This window comes from Ammospiza nelsoni, chromosome 11 (assembly GCF_027579445.1).
Source record: "Ammospiza nelsoni isolate bAmmNel1 chromosome 11, bAmmNel1.pri, whole genome shotgun sequence".
In the NCBI taxonomy this organism is placed as follows: Eukaryota; Metazoa; Chordata; class Aves; order Passeriformes; family Passerellidae; genus Ammospiza; species Ammospiza nelsoni.
This window is the reverse complement of record NC_080643.1, coordinates 17,770,642-17,786,461: the sequence shown is the minus strand read 5'-3', so window position 1 is coordinate 17,786,461 and position 15,820 is coordinate 17,770,642. Positions and strand designations below refer to the sequence as shown.

At 41.8% G+C, this 15,820-nt stretch overlaps 1 protein-coding gene across 2 annotated transcripts in view; it reads right to left on the bottom strand.

The window, feature by feature from the left end:
* The window catches only part of ATP2B2 (ATPase plasma membrane Ca2+ transporting 2), a 404,082-nt gene that overhangs the window by 257,570 nt on the left and 130,692 nt on the right, over positions 1-15,820 (bottom strand). For both annotated transcript variants that reach the window (XM_059479819.1, XM_059479820.1), the window contains exon 3: positions 10,613-10,712. The gene's annotated coding sequence lies outside the window, so the exon portion shown is untranslated. The remainder of the gene's footprint in view (positions 1-10,612; positions 10,713-15,820) is intronic.

Genomic DNA, 15,820 nt, shown 5'->3' with positions numbered 1-15,820 from the left:
CAGTCTATAAACAAAGAAAAAAAAACAAACAAAAACAAAACCCAAAAAACACTGCATGGAGATGAAACAAAACCCTTAAACTATATTATTCATAGCTTGCATGAAAAATATTATTAATATTGTATTTTTTATACATGATTTCTTCCTGCATTGAGGAATATGGATTATTTCTCATTAATCCACAAGGAACCAAGCTCAGTGTAACAAAGTTTCACTAAATTCACTGCTCATTCAAAACTGCAATAAACCTTCTCAATACACTACTGCATTTTGATTGTATATGAGCAAAAGCGCATTTTGTTTCTGTGCTTCAGAAATAGTCATAAAAATACTGTCACAGTATTTCATTTGCTCATAATACTGAATTTCACAGGCTACAGAACAGACTGGCAGCCACTTCAAACCAGGAGCCACTGCCACGAAAATGACACGACTGTTACTCAGTGCAAAATTTTGAAATCTTTTTTTAAAATCCCACTTTATAAAACATCTGACTCCTCTCTTTGGGAAGTGACCTTCTCTGGTTATCTTTTAGAGCTCTAATGGCACAGCTGTCTTCTCCCTCCCTCCTCCATCCTTCCCAAGCAGTGACAAACAGCCCCAAACCCCTTTTGGGAGCAAATCCTTCTGCCTCGATGTGTGAGAGCACAAGCAGAGCCTCTCTCCTGACTGGCTGCAGTTTTAATTTCACTGGAGCTGCTCTGGCTGATTTTCTCTGCAAACATCTGTGACTTGAAGCCAAGTGTGACTTTGGGTACTGCCCACAGGATTTCCTCCATTTCCCACCATCCCTGGGATCCTGCCTTGGTTTTTTTCCCTGCTGTATTTTTAAAGCCTGTTCTTCCCAAAAAGATCCCAGGGACAGTCTCCTGCTCAAGTGTTATGGATTTTCATTTAAATTGCCAGGTGGAGGAGGGAGATCAACTCCCATTTTCCCATCCATTTCATGTGGAGCTGCATCCAAGATGATGTGAGTACCCCCAAAATAGCTGCTCAAAATGAATCATTCAAACCAGTTTCCAGCTCCTAACAGACAAAGACTGAGCCACCATCACAAAAACTTAAAATGTCATATAATGAGAGAGTGCTTTGTGAGCAAAACAGGCATTTTGTAAGCAAAATGAAAAATAAAAATCTAAATTAGGTGCTTTTTAAATTTGTAGTATGAAAATTAGCTGTTTTACTCAAATTTGACCACAGAAATAACAAAAGTCTCGTCATGTACAAAATAGATGGAAAAATAAATAACACCATTACAAAGGTCAAGGCTTCTGCAGCCAAATCCAAGGATTCAAATGAGCCTCCAGATGGGAAACAAGTGAAGCTTTTCACAGGTTTAAATCTTGCTGTACCTTGGGGCTGCTGCTGAGCTCCAGCAGTGCATGTATGAACAGGCACACCAACCCCCTGTGTATTCACACACACTCAGCTGCAAAAAAATCCAGTGCATTACAGCCCTTTCTGTATCCTCAATATTCAAAGTGTAATCGTGATTTGGAGGGGTTTCTGTTTCTGCCATTTTTCTTTCAGATACAGATTACAATAACTTTTTTTTCAGGTTCTCCTTTTTTTTCAATTTTTGCTCTTTACCCATCTGTATCTTACCAAAATTAATTTAAACTCCATGAAGACAAGATAGAAATTCTCTGATCCTTAATAACCTCATTTTTGAGCTCTTGCAGTCTCCTCCTTTAGCCTTTGCAATCTCAATTTACCATCCTTTAGTCTGAAACACTACAACAGTTGGGCTGGGGCTGTAATTTGATTGCCTCAGGTTGGTTTTTCCTTTTCCTTTCCTTGAAATTTCCTTTCCTTTCCATCAGAGGACCCTGCCATGGGCTGTTGAGCTGGAGCACTCACTCTTTGTTTGACAGGACCTCACTGGCTGCCCATTCACCAGATTTCCCAAAAATCATGACCTGCTCTAATCTGTTCACACAAAAGCAACCCCACTACCTGCAAAATCCACCAACCAGCTTCTCTCCACAATTCCCTGAATCATCCCTACAAAGGACCCACTCTTAGTGGTTCCAAGCTCTGGTTCAGATGCCACTTCTAATCCAGAAAGTCTGAAACTGGACATGGAAAAAGAAGTTTCCTTGTTAAACTCTCGCCATAAAGAAAGAACCTGCTGCTAGCTCTCCTCAAACTACACATTGCTAATTTTCAAGGATGCTACTTGATGGGATTTTGGAAAAATTTTGAAAGGCTTGTGAGGAAATGAGGATTCAGCAGCTCCCTGAGTCTCCCATGCTCCATGGCCATGTCATTTCCCCAGGAATCACACTGAAGGGAGAAATGCTTGCAGGCCAAAATGAAGAGTTCAATTGGTATGGGCACTGGTTAAATTCCCATTTTGGTGCTGTTTCTCCAGCACCACTGACAGAGAGGTTCACAGGGGAGGACTGGGCACTCTGGGGACCTGTGAGATGATAGGGAAAGGCAAGATTCCTCAGCAGTGAGGTTTGGAGGAAAAAACCCCAAACCAAGCAATGAAACAAAAACCCAAAGGAACCAATCAAAGAAGCTCAAAGGCCATCAGCCAGAGCAGCCCAGAGGGTGGCAGAGGCACTTGGGAGAAGGATGACACCCTTTTGGGTCATCCTTACAGCTTTTCCAGCAGTGCCAGGGGTCACTTCATGGCCAGGCTTTTAGGGTTCTCCAGTCTAACACAAATTCCTACAGACTAACACAGACTCATCTCCCTCCAAGCTGGAATTCACATCCAGCGGCTCAGTAAGGTTAGAAAGTGCAAAGATAAAAATGCCAATAAAGATTAGAGGGGATGATTCTTCTCCTTTTCCCTCAGCAGTCCCCCAGGGCAGAATCTGCTGGATCATTGCATCCCAGACAGAGCAGCAGCTTCACCGCCGGCGCCGCCTCAGCGCCGCTGCAGCGCTCACCCAGCTGCTCCAGCAGAGCTCAGCACAAAGGAACAAAACCCTTCCTTCCCTCTCCTCCTACTGTGTTTAAGCCACACATCTGCACTTGCCAAGTTCTCCTTTTGATGCTGGAAATTTACATTTGCCTTCATACACACACATGCTCCTTTTATCACACTCTGATAAGCTCAGTTTTTATCCTCATCCCAGATGATGCTGGTGGAGAGAAGAAGCTACCTGCTACAGAAGAGAAGCTGGACAGCTGTTCCTGCAATAAAAAGTGTGTTTTTTTAAAAACTGAATCCATAAAAAAACATTTAATGGACAAGAACAAGATCCATGTTGGGATTTATAAAGCCAGGAGCTCACGTAATTTATGCTCTCTTCTTTTTGGTTTTGGGCAGAAAGATTCACAGCGCATCATTCCCAGAAGATTTTACAGCAAGTGGCAAACTTCTGCTAAACATTGTCATTTACAAAGAGATACTTGAAATTATAACAGATTCTAAAACAGAGGTGTAAAGTTGCTGCAAATAAGATTAAGAAAATGTTCACCACATTCCAACTATAAAGTTGTGATCTCTGCTAAATTCCAGCACAGCTCAGGTAAGTCACTGATCCCAGACTAGGAATTTCCAGCATTCTTTCACTTTAAGGAAAGGGGGGAAAAAATCACGACCACAAATCCCAAATAAACCCTACAAAACCCAGCCTTCCACCACATTCTCTCACACTGGATTTAGCATCAGCTCAGGTCAGTGCTGGCTCCAGAACTGGCACTAAATGATCTGGGCTAACAGAAGCTGGAAGCAGCAATTTTCATATTTATCAGAAAATCAAGTTTTGCAGGACAAGTGATGATGATGTGTAAAAGTTCCATAGCAGCTAATCAAAGACAAAACTTGAGGAAGCAGCAAAAAGCTCATAATGAAGAAATATATTCCACCACAGGTGGCAGGAAATTGTAGCTACTGATAACAAGTGCTAAGGGGCTCTGGCAAAGAAAGACAATCAGCATAAGCATGAAGGCAAAGTAGTGATAGCACCAATAAAAAAAAGCCTCAGAGCACTCTCCAGAAATCTATGGTGAGAATCAAGAGACAAGTAATAAATTTGCATTTTCTGTAAGACCTTGCATTTAAACGCATTCTTAAATACTTTGTGAGTTTCAGGAGCTGGCTGCAGACCATGTGTTGCTTGAGAACATAAAAAGCAAAGCATCACTTCACTGAGCACTGAAGCACCAACATCTGCAGGGAGAGATTATGGGGAAATCTCAAACGAGATTCAGGAACAAGCTGCTCAATCCATCCAAATGGTGCAAAGCATGGAGAAGCCAAAGAATTCAAGGTTTGGTTTTTTAACTCCTAATTTTATTCCATTAAGATTCCAATTTTTTTTTTTTTTTTTTTTTTTGCTCTTGGTGTTTTCACATTTTATTAATCTATGCCTGTGCTGTGGAATATGACAGGGACAAGTAAGTGACAAAGCAGGAGCCTGAAGTCAGGGCCAAAACTGAAGCTGGCCAAGGTGTCCCATCCTGGAGCAGTCACAAACTCCTCTCCAGCTGCATTTGAAGGAATTTCCAGCTCAGGAAAAGCCCTGCAGGAAGGGCAGTGGATCACAGAACCCTGCAAAAGCTGGGCAGAAGCAAATACCCATTCAGGATAGGCATTCATATCCCTGGCTCAGATCAATTCTCCAGGGGAAAAATGGATTGCAATGGGAAATGATTGGCTCAGCAAACAGGGAATTCACCCACTGGGCTGCTGTGAGAGAGCACAACTCCTGAATTCAAGGGAATTCCAGCAGCCACAACCAAGAGCAGGCAAAACACAGAGATGGGCAGCATCTCTGAGCTCAATGCACATTCCAATAAGGATCAGGTGAAAAAAGGAACTTGTGTTTTGTCTGAAAGGAGCTCGGGCTGATTTACTGGCAGGGAAAACTGGAAAAGAGAGGAAAGAACACCAAAGTCAAGGAGAGACTTCCCAGCACCCAGGAAAGCAATAGAATCCGCTAAGGGGGGAAAAAATCCCTTATCCAGACTCTGTTGGATATATGCAGCTCAGTTTCTCCCTTAAAAAGGGAAATTTAACACTGAAATGCAAGAGAAAGTGGAGGAATCAGCAAAGCAGGCTCAGGTGGGGTCACATAAGGAAAAATTCACTTTCCTTGGGGTCAAAAGACTTAAACTATGCAAAAAGGAAATGCTTCTCTCTGCCTTTCAGGGGTGAACTTGTGCAGTGTAAAGTGCTCTGAGTGTCAGGGAAGGCTTGGCACACATCCTTTGAAATAGAGTGTGAATAAAGACAAATGTTAACACACTCCTTTGTGAGATTTGATTTCTACATATTAGCATTTGAATTGTGCTCAGCCCTCTGTGTGTGTCACATTAAGAAAATTCCCATTTCTATGCTTGTGTGTCACATTAAGAAAATTCCCATTTCTATGCTCTGCATTAGGAGAAACCAGCAGAAATGTGGGCTCCGGGAAGAGCCAGAAGCCAGTAAAAATCCAGGAACACATCTACAAACCCTGCACCATCAAAGAGCCTGCCAAGGAAAACCCTACAGCACAAACAGCACACAGGAATTTCCCTTTGTAGGCAGCAGCTCCTTATTGATCACAAGCAATTTATTGATATCACCAAGGGTTGCTCCCAAGTCAGGAGGAATTTCTCCTCTGCAGCTGCTCCCTGGAGCTTTTTGTCTTTCCTCAGAGAGGGAAATGTGTCCAAAAGCTCCTACAAGGAGCTCCCATTGTGCCTATAGAGGTGGCCAGTGCAGAAATCCTGAAAATGCCTTTTTTCAAAAAGAAACACTCAGAACATACAATTAACACTTCCTGACAATCCTCAAAGCAGCTCTTCTGGTGAGAGTGAAGCAAAGCCACTAAAAAAGCAGGAAAAATAAATATCCTCAACATGCAAAACTAATATATATATATATAAATTATAATAAAATGAATACTATAAAAGTACTGTCATTACTATGAGCTCTTATCTTTTAAGTTACATTCAACATTTCCAAAGATTTTTAAATCAGAAAGGTGTTTCAAAAGTAGTAACAAAGAAAAAAATAATAATGACACAGTACTTAGTAAGAGAGTATGAAAATGTGATTTAAAAAATAAAATCTTTCAATCATGTCCTACTGTGCAAGAAAATTCCATGGAAACTTTACTTGCTAGACATGGCAGGAATTATCCTGCCTGGCTCCCAGAGCCACACAGAACTCAAACCAGGGCCAGCCTGGCATTTATAAACTGATATAAATCAAATACATTTCCTCCTGTCCCTTGAACGGGCACTGAAGTCTCACCTGACTTTTCCTCCCCAAAGTTGCTCAATTCCTTGGAATCCTGGGGAGCACAAACACTCTGTTCCCTCTGCCAGAGAGGGAAAGGAAAAGCAGCCCCTGACACTGAGGCTCTTTGCCATTTTTAACACTCAGGTCACACCAAAATAGGTGAGAATTACTCAAATCCCAGGGTAACACTCATTAATTAGAAAATTAACTGACATTATGTAATAACTTCATGTTAATCTGTCCAAGAGATGATTTGAACCAAATCAGAATACAGAATTCAGAAAGAATATGTTCAATTTTTTCAGGTTTTTTTCTTTTAAATCCTAATTTTATTCCGTTAAATTTTTTTTGCTCTTGTGTTTCCACATTGTATTTTAACATATTGCTCAGGAGTCTGCTGGGATGTTGAGGCACTAAAACACATGGAGAGGTTTGCACAGCCATGCTGGGCAGCCTCAGAGGGCCACAGTTCCCATCACCTTTAAAACAGGGATAAAAATCCATATTTTTCTAATGCACTTCAAGATTACTGATGAGAACCCCGTGCAAGAACTCCTGTCAGCTGTTACCCTCTCACTGAGTATGGTTATGTTGGAATATCACCCTTCCTGACCTCTGAAAATAACATAAAATTGAAATGAAGCAGTAATTGTATGATTATAAATGTCACTAACATCAGACAGTAGGGAAAGACTAATTAAAGGAAGTTTGCTCTTCAAAGGAGGAAGAGTTCAGATTCATTCACAGATATTTATATATTTAATTTAGTTGTGCACAGAGAAAATGAATGTACAGGTAGCTCTAGGGAAGAGCTCAGATTCATTCACAGATATTTATATATTTAATTTATTTGTGCACAGAGAAGATGAATGTGCAGGTTTTTGTAGGCACAGATCTGCTCTGCTTCTGCACAAGCCCTCTGAAGGAGCATGACCACATTCACAAGTGCCAGAAAAAAGGAACAGGCTCTTCTTCCCCTTGAAATGCAGGGACTGGATGGGTGCATGGATGGATGGATGGATGGGTGGGTGCATGGATGGATGGATGGATGGATGGATGCATGGATGGGTGGATGGATGGATGGATGGATGGATGGATGGATGGATGGATGGATGGATGGATGGATGGATGGATGGATGGGTGGAATCCATGGATGAGGGATGGAGGGATGGATGGAAGGATGGATGGTGCTGTCTCTGACATCCCACCTGCAAACCAGGCTTTGCTGACATCTCTCATTGTTTGGGATGAGCTGCTGGGAATTGCAGTGGGGGGAGCCCCATGCTTCACTGTTTGCCCCCAGTGGAGGTGTAGAAGTGACAAAAGCTGTTTGCCAAAGGTGTCCTCACTACTGGAAAAGTCTCAGCGCCTTGCCAGTGCCCTGCAATTACAGGCCAGGAGGGGAAAGCAGGTGCAGCTACACAAAATAAAACCACTCCTTCAGCTTTCCATCCCCAGCTCCAGCTGGCATTTCAGTGCTGAGCAGCACAGAAATAACAGCACAGCCCAAAGCATCTCCTTAATAACTCAAATAAATCACAGGGATGACAAAACAAATCCAGGAAGGATGGGAACGTCTTTAGGAGAGGACAACACCTGCAGCTGCCTTGGAGAAGAGCAAATCCTTGTGGGCTCCTGAGCTCAGCAGACACGTTCCCAGAGCATTCCCAGAGCACTGGGACCTCCTGGCTCTTGTCTGCAGCTCCTGCCAAGGTCTGACCACAGCAGGTGCTCCGTGTTCATCAGTGCAAACAGAAACCCCTTCCATGTGTGCAGCCTCAGCTCTGGCTGGGAGGGAAGTTAAACTGAGCAATCCAGGGATTCAGCCCCTTTTACCCTGGAATGGGATGGGAGAGACTGAAGGCTCTAGGAAGGTTTGTTTTGGTGGGGAGTTACAATTTTTTTATCTCCACAAGCTCACTGAACTGTGTGGTTGTGCCTGGCAGCTTGCCTTCCACAACAGGAATTGAAACTATTATACTGAGAAATAGAGAAAATTACAGTATTTCAAACTCTGCTTATTTCTCTGCAAAAAAAAAAAAAGGGGGACAAAAACCTTGGGAGGCTTTTCTTTTTTAATAGCTGAATGACTAAGAAAGTTCCCTCTCTAGTAAGTCTGTCTTTGCTTTTCAGTCTCTAACAGACATTTAAATGTCTGACAAATAGATTATAGACTACTTGTTTTAAGAGTTTGGGAGGGAAATGAAGCTCAAATCCATATTGCTTTGAAAGACAAGCACAATATTTGGTCTGCACAGCTTGTGGCACCTATTAAAACCTTCATTAAAGCACCAGTGACAAACTGCTGCTGTCAGGGAGAAGTGATGCTGAGCACGCTGCAATATTTGATGGCACAGTTGCCCACACAGTCATTATGACCATGTTTTCATTCTGCTCTATACTGAAAAAATATAGGCACCCATTAGAACATTTTGATAGAAGCTGGGTTGGTTTTAGCTAGAAGAGACTATCAAACATTTACATGGAGGTGAGAACTATAGGTACACTCATCACCTGAGTGGAAATCCATCTGGAAATCAGCAGTGGAAAAAGAGAGCAAACCTTTGTGAAATTTCTCTCCACATTTACATTACATAATATTTTGAATGCATTGAATCTGTGCAAGTGCCACTTTGTATAATATAATTTTTTTATCAACTTCCTAACAGGTTTCTCAATATACAATATAGAAAAATTAATCTAAAACAAGTTTGTGCAGTATTCTGCAGAGCAGCTACCCAGAACTTAGAGCTCTAATCTATGGAGAGTTTCCTTCATTACCCACAGAAAACCAGCAAAGCCTTTTAATCTGAGTTATTCATTTCTTTGTGCTTCTCCTATTGAGCTTTAAGTCTGTTCCACACACATCATAGGAGAGGGAGAGTTCTGTGAGCAGACACCCAAAGCAACAGGGTGCAATTGTTATCTCTCTGTTCTCCATATTTACTTGCTGAAAAAAAGAGTCTGATTCTCTCTTCCCTGATAACTTGCTAATAATCTCAATATTTTTGGAATATATTTATTGTTGTCATAAAGCAAATTTGCTCAGACATCTCCTTGCAATCATAAAAATGAATACTAAGCTTATACTTCACTCTACAAAATTCCATTTCACTGTTAATACTTACTAATTTTTCTTTATTATTGGTTCTGCTATTTCATAAGCCCAAAACTCACTTGCTGGTGAGTGCTATTTTCCCTTTTTTTCTCTAATAGTTTGACCATTATACCTCATTTTTCCTCCTTGGTTAATGAACCTTCAGCAACAAGAAAGGCAACAAATGAAAATGCAGATTGTACATGCACTTGCAAGTCACAAGAATCACTTGCTATTCAAGAGAAAATTCAGAATAAATACCAGCTTGTACAAAACAGTGGAATTTTTTTACATTCAGTGGCAGTTGGGCAAAGCCATTTTAACAAGATTATGAAGTTCAGCCAACCCAGCCTGCCTGGCTTTCAGTGCAGTTATAACTAAAGAAGAGCTGGAGATAATGTGGTGCTGCCCCACACCTAATAGCACTGGCTGGAGTCCTGCTCATCTAAGCAGAACATCCTGTAAATGTATGGCTTCAAAATTCAATAATTGAACCCCCCACCACCTGGTTACAGAAATTAAAGTCTCATCACTGCTAAGGCAGAGCATTTCCACACAAGTGAAAAATGGTAAATTAGATCCACACCACACCAAACACGGTGACAAATGTATCAGTACTCCACCTGGCTCTAATAATTTGATTAAGTTGAGCTTATAAAACATGGCTCATGATATAGATTTAAAAAAATAATTAAGCCATGCACTGTTGCTGCTGGAACTTTCATTTCTGCATTCCAGACTATAACTGATACTTTACCTGAGAAATTCCAGTTTGAGTAAAATTGAGGGTTTGCTTTATGAATAAAAAAATTTTAAAAAATTCATAATTGTGGGAAAACACCTGTCTACATCAAGTACAGAGAAATTATTTTTTAGTCCAAATCTCCAGGGTCTGGTGGCCTGGGAGAATGCAGAATTCTGCCAGAGGTACCCGTTTACAGAGGAGCCAACTCCTCCTGCACCACTGCCATGCTGGGATTCAGCATCTCCTCACACAACCCACAGCAGAGCCCTCCAAACAGGTTTGTCACATTCCCTGATCCCACATGTCACATAGCACAACGTATAGAGACAGCAGATTGATCTTCCCAACCAAGGGAATCTCTCCTTAAACAATTCAAAAATGTAAAACCATCACTATGTGAGAAAAAAAGCTCTGGTAAAGTGAATAGAGCACGTCTGGTCCTTGCCTGGCATCACCAAGCCAAAATTCAAGATTTTACCAATCAAAATGAATTCCTCAAGAATGTTCTAGAATTTCTATGAGGTTACAACAGTTGATTTTTTATTTTGATAGAGGAAAAGGAAAAGAAGCAACTTACAGTTGTCTTGTAAAAACAAGCAAGTGCCTCATGAACAGGGTTCTGAGTCACATAACCAGCTGGGTCTTCTCCTGTTGGCTAATCAATCTTGATTTCAAAACTGGAAGAAAGAAAGAAGATAATTAGACTTGACAAACCCCAGAGAATTAAGCAAATTAATAGAACAAACAAGGATTGATCTAAAGGATGCCCCACAGGAGAAACAGATCCAAGAGCAAACATCCAGTGTCATAAATAGTTAGGGACATCTTGCAGTAAAATCAAGTGATTAAAAAGTTCCAACTCTGTGACCAAAGATGTGAATTAAAAGCTTGAAAACAGTCCCAATGATATCTGGTTTACCCAATTATCAGAGCTGTAGCACTCTGGCCTCTCATATTTGTAAATAAATGAGATTTTTAATGTTTTTGGAGGCTGAAAACTCCATGTGTGAGGGAAAGGCCAGCAGAGAGGGCAGGAGCAGAGGGGAGACATTCCCCTGCTCTTCCTTGCATGACATAAGAACTTGGAAGGGAATAATTGAGAGGTCTTAGGGTCATCACAGAGATGTCATGGTGAATAAGTGACATTCTGGCTGCTTTCATAAGGAGACTATGAAAGTCTCCCTGCTCAAGAAGGTGCAGGGAATGAGGGGCAAGGAGAGGCCCTCCTTGGACAGGATGAGGGAACACATCCTTACACTATAAGGACAGACAGAAATAAATCCATTTTTCATGTTTTGATACTAAAAGGGATTGCTGTGCTCCAGCAGGATGCCATGTCTGACCCAAGCACAGAATTACATTGGGTTCCTCTGGTGTCAAACCACAGCATCTGGCAGAGCTGGAGGGGACCCTCCTGGGAGAGCAAACATCCACTTCTGCCTTGTGAGCTCCAGCTAATGACCAATTCATCACACCCCTCAGTAAATCATGAGTGGGTTCAGCTTGCAAAAACTGGATTGTTTAAGGCCCTTTGAACACCATGTGAAAACATCTTTCATTATAAATGAGGATTTCCCTGCAGACACCAGTAGGATCACATCTGCTTCAGCTTGGATTAGCATAAAGGAGTGACTCCCCCCCATGGTCCTGCCACTGTGTCAGCTCTGCCAGGTTTGGCACGTCATGGGCTTTATTCAGCCTTCACCTCGTGCCCAAATGAACATTCCAACTATCCAAACACATTTCAGTTCCATATTGATGGCATTTGTTTGAGGCATAGCAACATCCTTTAAATATTCTCACTCTAATTTAGCTCAGTTCAGTTTGTGCAATTTACCTGGGACTTGCAGGACATGGACACCATTCCCTTATAAACCACATTTCAAATGTATTGTGAATGTTAATGCATAACAGAGTTCCAGGACCACAAAATATCCCCAGCCATGTCTGGGACCCCAAATCCCCTGCCCTGCTCAGCCCAGGGCAGGGGGGATTCTGCAGAGCTGCCCCAGCCCTGGGCCAGCACAGGAGGGACCTGGAGGCACCAGAGGAGGCCCCAGGATGGGCAGAGGATGGAGCAGCTCTGCTGGGAGGAAAGGCTGGCACAGCTGGGATTGTTCACCTGCACAGGAGAAGCTTTGGGGTGATGGAATTGTGGCCTTGCAGGGCCTGGAGGGGCTGCAGGAAAGATGGAGATAGATGATTTACAAGTGAGAGAACATAGGGAATAGCTTTACCTTGTCAGACATTATGGTTAGATGGGACATTAGGGAAAAAATCCTTCCCAGTGAGGGTGGGCAGGCCCTGGCACAGGTGCCCAGAGCAGCTGTGGCTGCCCCTGCATCCCTGGCAGTGCCCAAGGCCAGGCTGGACAGGGCTGGGAGCACCCTGGGACAGTGGAAGGTGTCCCTGCCATGGCAGGGATGGAATGGGATGAGCTTTAAGGTCCCATCCAAGACAAGGCAGCCTCTGATGTGACTCTGTGCTATTGAATGCCAAGGGATGCACAGCCTTGCGCTGCCCCACACAGTGGAGGAGGAACACCCTGAACCTGCCTGTTACAAACAGGACCCCGTGTAGGACCCAGTCTGAAATCCCAGTCTCAACACCCTGTCTACCAAAGAAAAGATGACTTTTGGAACAGGTTTCTAACCTAATATTTATTATCAGGCTATACCACCAGGTGGCAAGATTGCAAAATAAAGGAATTTTTTAAATTGTTCCTAAAACCCATTCAGTCAGGGCTGCTCCAAGGACCCCTGGCTGGGCCATGGTGATTGTTTTGGGCAGGTATTTAACATGTACCCACATGGTCTGTAAAATAAACTATTTTAAGGTTTCTCTGTCGCTCCTCATGTAGTCAACAGCCAAATGCAACAGGAGATTCCCAGTACATGAAAAAGGAATTTGTGGCCACCAGCTGCACTCCTGTGAAGAACTTGGGTTTCCCACTCTTTTCATCCTCTATCCCTGATAACCAATTTAACTTTTTCAAAAGAGCCTAAAACCTGACATGACTGCAGGGAACCACATAATAAATGGGAATATGACTCAAAAAGATGAATAAAATTACTTTGCAAAGGGAGAGTAAGGACTTTACACAGAGTGTACTTACATTCATTTGGGTAATTTTTTTGCCATATATTTTCATTTATCTGGTTATATCCCAATTATCTATAAACCAAGACACAGTTCTAAGTTCTACACTAAAAGTGTGCCACGGACACATGAGCTCAGTTTAAAGGGCTGAAATTTATGTTATTTTAATTCAAAATTTAGGGAAAATATAAATCTCCAGTAACAACTTGGGAAACTCTCTCTCTAATTCCTTGCCCCTATATCACAAAGGACACCATGTGAGCACCCAGTCCACATTATTTGATTTATTTATATCTATACACACACAGATAGGCATATGGCTAAATAACAGGATATGAAATATTAGTAAAGCTAATACTGGTAACCACACCAAGCTGGTGAGAAACTCTACCTGACCCTGAGATATGCAACACAAAAGAAACAATGATTCCAGAAATAGTTTAGGGACTTTTTCCTTCCATTTGTAGCCTTGCACCTGCTCCATAACACACAGCTACACTTCACAGATGCTTAAAATATTGTCATTATCCCTGGAGCTAGAAGAAATTAGGTAGGTGTAAAATAATCAGAATGTCAAGCACATTAAATGTCAAGCATAAATAAGAACCAAAATTGGAATCTTTCAAAGATGCTGGTACTCCCACAGTTGGGCAAAAAGTGTTAACTTCAATAACTGCCACCATTTGGGACTTGTATTATTATACAAACCACAAAATTCTCTGCCTTAATGGCATCAGCCTGAAAGATGATTTGGCATTAGAAAGTAGAAGTAAATGTTATCCAAAACATCAAGAAAACTTCCTGCCCCAAAATAGATTTTTATTTGAGACTCTTCAATTCAAACACTCCAGGGTATTGAAATTAAAAAGAGAAATAAAAAATCCAAAAGGCTTTGCAGGAGATGGGAAGGATGAGTAATACACAAGCCTGCGTTACGTGAGATGGCACCAAAAATATAAACTGCAAAATAAACTGCCGAGTTATGTTCCCTCAACCAATAAACCAAAATAACTTCTTCAATCAACTTTTAGTTCCATAATCCAATCATCATGAAAATTAAAATCAAACACTCTTTCCCTAGTGAGTATATACTAACTAAATATTTTAATGTGAAGATACCTAAAAACTAAATTAGATTGGAAATTCTTTCAAGAGAGATTTGCTTTCATCTAAGTTCATAGAACCCCAGGATAAAGTCCAGAAATCTAAACTGTAGTTTACTAAAATTTAAGCTTGGAAAAAAAAAATATTAAAAGCCACAAAGCACATTATGCCATGCTTAGAGAGTAGCACCTCCTGTGAAATGTCCAATGAAATCTACACAAGTGTTTTGGGGGTTTTTTCTGGAATCAACATCTCCTTTTCCTTCCACATTTCCTATTTAACTTTCTATATAAACCACATGACCAAAGCAGCTTTACAGGAGATTCAGAGCTTGGGAATGGGCTTTGCTTTGAGGGCTTCAGATGGGAAATTCCCTGGAAAAGAAAAAGACTGGATGTGGCACTTGGTGCCATGATCTAGTTGAGGTGTTAGAACATGGGTTGGACTCGATGATCTCAAAGGTCTCTTCCAACCTAGAAATTCTGTGATTCTGTGAAAAGTCTGGGGCCATGGAGAAGGCCACAGAGAAGGCCACGGAGAAGGCCACGGAGAAGGCCATGGAGAAGGCCACGGAGAAGGCCATGAGCCCATCACAGAGATGTTCCCATGGCCAGAACACAAAATTCTGAGTATTTGGATGTTCACGTGGGAGAGATTCACACTCTTGGACAGAGGCAGGATGGAAACTTTTCTCATCCTTTCAGCCTTGGGGCAAGAGATCTTCTCTTTCTGGGGAGAGCAGGAGCAGAATCCATGGACTGACAGGAGGATCCAGAGGAGCAGGGCTGAGGTCAGCGGAGCATTTGGCCTCATCCAGAGGAGGCCAAGGATAGGGGAGCAAGGACATGGAGTTGATTTGCAGCAAGAGAGCATCAAGGTTGGAACCCCTCCACAGAACCTGAGGAGGGAAAATATCCCAGAATCCCAAACTTCCTGTAAAGCTCCAGAACACCCCACACACATCAAACCTCACCATCATGGGCTGTGCTGCGCTTCACATTTCCGGAGCCTGAGAGAAAACAAACTCACAAACTTGTCCAATTTTACAATGAATTGATAGAATTAGGGCAAGGCAGATTTACTCCCCTGCTTTAAGGAATAAAGGCTCTCTGCACTGTTTGGGACTTGTTAACGTGCACTGCCAGGATTACCATGCCAGCTTAAGCCTCTGCTTCAAATCCCAAACTAACAAGAAAATACAAAGTATAAAGGTATTATTAACTGGAGTTTAAATTACATTAAAGGCTTTGCTGGCTTTCTTCATTGCCTTATTAAACAGTAAGAAAATAGAAAAAACAATCCAAAATTTTATAAGTAAAATGAGGCAGTGCCATATAGGTGAGCATTCTTCCTTAAGGTCTTCATGAAAATAACACTTTCTCTTCCTAGAGAGTACTGTGATCCAGCCACAGACTCAGGCAACTGAAGTACATGTTCACATTTAAAAAAAATAATAAAATCAAATCCTCTTCATGTTCAAGATGACTCTCTAAAGCACTTACTCTATAAAAAGAAATCTGAGAGAGTACATACACCTGATTTATTTCAGGAGCCAAACAAAAATAACAAGAGTGCCACCTAT